At 42.7% G+C, this 5003-nt stretch overlaps 1 long non-coding RNA gene across 1 annotated transcript; it reads right to left on the reverse strand.

Moving 5' to 3' along the window:
* Positions 1-883: 883 nt before the first annotated feature.
* On the reverse strand, positions 884-1807 carry LOC109316043. Its single transcript, XR_002102642.1, has 2 exons — positions 1504-1807; positions 884-1132 (listed from the first exon to the last, which is right to left on the reverse strand). It is a non-coding gene; the product is annotated as an uncharacterized LOC109316043 (long non-coding RNA).
* Between the last annotated feature and the right edge of the window lie 3196 nt (positions 1808-5003).

Below are 5003 nucleotides of genomic sequence, written 5' to 3' on the forward strand. Positions count from 1 at the left end.
TTGCTGGGCCAGCAGAGCCCTCCTCCTGGGAGACCCTCCTCGTTTTCTTTGCCAGCTCCTCCCCAAAGGAGCAGGGGGCTGCGGCCGGGTGCGCATCCGGGAGACCTCGGATGCAGGCACCCGACAAATCCCAGTGGCACTACGTTTCCCCCTGCTCCTGCCTCCTTATAATGGCATCAGCTGGGCGGTTGTCAATCAGAAGTCCCCGGTAAGGAAGCGGTGGACATAGCTGTGTTGTGCAAAGCCCGCATTGTATTCTGCCCCTGGAGAAAGGGAAAAGGGAGGGAGCTTTCCCCACCCCTGCACATACACTGAGGTCTATGAACTCGGAGCTATTAAAAAGCGGCATGCTACTAAATGAAAGGCTCTTTAAACTCCCCCCATTCATTCCCCCTTCCCTATTGCCCGCCTGCTCCTGTAAACAGGGAGCGCGTTGTGTCAATGGCACGTTTGCCTTCTCCAAACTCATCGGAGTGAATTCATAAACGCCCTGCTCCAGCTTGGGAGCCCGAACAAGCCATCGCTTGTGCTTGAATTTGATTTTCACTGGGGAGGGGGGAGATGGATGTCCTTGTACAGATGTGACACTGATCAGGACAAAGGGGGAAAGGACCAGCGACTTCGCAAAGGTGCTGGCTTTGCAGGGGGAAGAAGCAGGAGGGGTCCCGTGGGCACACAGCACACATCTGGAAAAGAAACGAGCACACATCTAGGGGTGTCCTCCCCACACCAGGGCAAGAAACGAGGTGACATCCCCCTCCTGTCCCCTCCCCATGGATATTGCCCTCCAGATTCAGGAGGGGAGAAATCGTATTTTAAAAGCTTTCTTACTTCGGTGCCTCTCATCCAAAGTATGTGTGTATATATATACATATATATATACTTTTATTTTTGCAAGAATGCTCCTCTCTCCTCCTGGGAGCAAAGAGTTACCCGACTTCATGCCAGGGCAGGGACTGCCCAAGCTTTCCTTGCAAGCCACCAAGTCCAGGCTCCCGCCTTCGGGTTCATGTCTGAGCCGCTAACGTGTGGTTCTCATTTTCTTCTGTTGGGTCGAGATGAGGGTTTTGCTTTGACTCTGGGTGGCCACGGGGCTTGCAGCTATGCCTACACCCGGAGACGCACTTCTGTGCTGCGGAGGGGAAAAAAAAAAAAAAAAAAAAAAGGTCATTTCCCCCGACTGCTTTGGGAGTTTCTTGCTCAGTTTCAGACCAAAGCTGCACCCGCCACTTGGTTCGTAATGTTGTCTTTATGCCCATGGGCAATCCGTTTTTAGGCTGTTATTATTATTATTACTTTCTTAAGACATCACATTTTGAGACAGCAGATGTTCTAACAGTCTGTTTGGAGATTATCGAGTGCCATATGTTAAACAGCAAGTCCCCCATCCCCCCATAAAAAAAGAACCCCCCCTTCTCGCACACACTCCCTCCTTTTGGCGGGTTCAGAGCATAAATGATTCAATCAAACGCTGTCAGAATATATATCTTTGCATGCCAACACCTTACAAAGTTGACACCAGTGTCTGGAAAGGTTGTGGGGAAGATCCTCCCTCCTCCCGGTGTGTAAATCACTCCCTGCAGAGATGTCTCCAGTCCAGCTGCAACCCGCACCATGCTGGATTTTCGCGGAAATTCAGCGTCATCCTGCCAGCACACGTGGGAATCATTTTTCCTCGGGAAAGCAGCGCCTGTTGCTGCTGCGCAGTGTTATACATGTGCTGCTGGAAGCCACACGCTCTGTACTAGAGGGGGTGCTGTGCTGCTCTTAGCCCTGTTGCCATCCTGTGAAAGGCAGCGATCTGATCAAAAAAAGCGATTGGCATCAGTTTTAGGAACTTCCTCCTCCCCCGCTCCCACCCCACTCCCTGTTTGCAATAATTTTCCATTCACATTGAGTACCGTTATCCCTTTATATTAATAATCAGCAGCAGAGCAACTATGAACTGGACAGGATGCTCCTGATTAATGTTAATCCTAACATCTATAAAAGTGTTAGGGGCTGGAAGGGACCTCCCTTTATATTAATAATCAGGAGCAAGGTCCCTTCCAGCCCCTAACATCTATGAAACTATGAACAACACAGTGATAAAAATGCTATTTTATTATTTGCAGGGTTTTTGGTTGTAGCTGTGTCGGTCTAAGGACATGGGTAGGCAAGGTTCTTTGGGTAGATGTGATATCTTTTATTAGACCAACCCAGTAGGTGGAAAGATGTTCTTTGCAAGCTTTTGGGCACAAGCATCCTTCTTCAGGCATAAGGAGTCTCTGTTGTTGTTCTTCTGAGATCTCCAAGGAATGAAGGAAGCTAAAAGTGTGACAGGAGGTCTAATAAAAGATATCACATCTACCCAAAGAACCTTGCCATTTTATTATTTAATGTTCGGGAAAATACGGGAGGCTCTTCCTTTTTTGCCTCCTGCATCTTTCTAGCTTAATTCATTACCCTTGTTTATTATTATTTCTATTCCTCCCCTAGCAAATATGAGAAAAGAGACAGTAAAAGGGGACTGTGGGGATACAGATCAAATTTTGAATCAGAACCTAAGGTGCAAAATTTAGGAGGGGTGACTTTTTTTTTTTGGTAAATGTCCAGTAGGCACAGATATTTTTCTTGTAGTTTATTTGTTTAAACCAAAGACTCAGCCTTCAGCAGTGCTTGTAATATGAACACTGGGTGATGGCATACTAGGATCTGAAAGTGAGGCTGACTGGAAGCCAAAAAGAAACAGATGAATATACTTTCATTGTTTAAGTTAAAAGAAATGCAGAAAACCCCAAAACAAAACAAAACCCAAATAGCATCATTAATGCCAAATAAATTTGAACATATTTTGATTTTGCTGATCTAGAATATTTATTTAGTGTTTTTTTTTCAAATATATAGCTGACTTTTTCTGAAACAAGCTTTGCGTCTTCAACCCAAAACAGACAGCATACTAAAAATTCAACTCTCTAACCTTCCGGTTCTTGGTTGTTTGTGCCTATAATAAGATTGAAAAAAAATTAGGAACAGTGTGCATCTCCTCCATATATTTACCAAAAATATTTCTATTTGTACAGCTATTTGTAGTCTCTAATTATTTTATTTAATTTTCAACTGTATCATTTGAACTGTAATCTTTGTAGAAAATCATTATTGCCGCAAGCAAAACGTGCCCTCAGTACCATTTTGTGGCTGCACTTGGGTGATGATTTTATATAGGCATGACAAGTGAAGTGGCAGATGATAAATGGATGAAGTGCTGATGAGAGTTTAATGCTTTCTTAATTTAGTCTTCCTTTCCATTTTATGCAAAATATACCTGTTACATCTTTTCTCTAAATTGTGTATCAGACCTTTAGGGTAGGAACAGTCTTTTACTGGTTTTGTACCATGCCCAGTGCAATGGATACACAATCTTTATAAAAATATTTAAGTTAGACTGGAAAGGAATCCAACAAACAACTGAAAAACACTCCTTCTGAAAGACTTAAAACAAGTTCACTTAATTTAGTTAGGTTATCTAAGAGAAGCTCAAGACATCACTTGATCACAGTCTACAAAGATGTACATGAGGAAAAGTTTTCTGATGCTCAATGGCTTTTTAATGGAGCAGAAAAGGTATAACAAGAATTCAGGGTTAGAAGGTGAAGCTAGAGAATTTCAGACTAGAAGCAAAGGCACACATTTTTAACAGTCAAGGTAATTAATCATTGTCATATCTCATTTAGTGATAGGGCAGGTTCTCTATCAGTTTAAGTCTATAAATCAAATCTGGACAACTTTCTAAAAGGTGCAGTATAGTTTACACAGGAGTTACAGACTTGATGCAGAAATTTCTGGGGAGATTCCATGGCCTGTGTTACACAGGCAGCCATGTGAGATGATTTTACAATGTATGGATCCTAAGAACATGTATAGAATCTGTAATTGCCAATACCCCAAACACTTGCATAGTCAGGTATCAATTCTACAGGTCTAACTAAACTCCCGGATAGGTTTGCTAAATGAGGGCTAAAAACTGTATCCTTGATTGTCTCCGTTAGACAATATCTATCTTGCTTTGGAATTAACCACATTCTGCTTAAGTTTATGGTGTTGAGAGCTTCTTTCCTCAAGTGTGCAGAGTGATTTCCAGTAGGTGCTAGATATATGATCTTACACTTGCTGAAGTTAGTGGCAAAGTAATTTCAGTCATTTCAACAGAGCAGGAACAATCCCCAGGTTCCCTCAACATCAGTGAAATCAGGAGCAACTGAGAACACTCAGCAACTTCTGGACTGAGCTGCTTCACATACTTCTGAGAGTGAAAAACTGGCTTTTACAGCAGACACTTGAAAGAGCTGGTGCACTTGTGATGAGATAGTATTGGAGTGTATTCTTATACCTCTTCCAGTAATGATGATGATGTCAATTCCAGTTATATCGTGAACAACCTGAGTGAACTTAGTCAAGACATTTTTTTTTTTCTGTACCTCAGGCCTTTACCTACAGGGGGACTAAAGAGCTCTGGCTTACCTCACAAGGTTAATATGGGGACATACATCCAAAGATGGCACAGCACTCAGATTCTGCAGTTATGGCGGCCAAATATGCACCTAAGGTAGACATCGTTAAGTACTAGGCTACAAACTTGTCTGTTATCACAGACTTCCTCAGCTGGGCTTTGGGTTCCATTCTACAAACTCTTTGTTTACTGCATAAAAACACAGTACATCATTGAAAAAGATCAGTTGGTGTGCATTTATTTGGGAAGAAAGGCGGTGAATGATTACTTCTGATAGTGCTCTTATATATAGCATTTGTAAAACCATTGCTGGAATGCTGTGTCCACCTCTGGTGTCCATCATTTAATAAAGATATTAGAGAAGATAGAGTCCAAACAGGAGCTCCAAGAATGGAAAGGATGTTTTCCACACCACAGACCAGTGAGACATTAAAGGATCTCAGATCCATTTAGCTCATGGAAGAGAAGGTTAAGAGGTGATTTAGTCAGGGACAGCAGTATTATATAAGCAAGA

This window comes from Crocodylus porosus, unplaced genomic scaffold, assembly GCF_001723895.1.
Source record: "Crocodylus porosus isolate Cpor-Errol unplaced genomic scaffold, CroPor_comp1, whole genome shotgun sequence".
Lineage (NCBI taxonomy): Eukaryota > Metazoa > Chordata > Crocodylia > Crocodylidae > Crocodylus > Crocodylus porosus.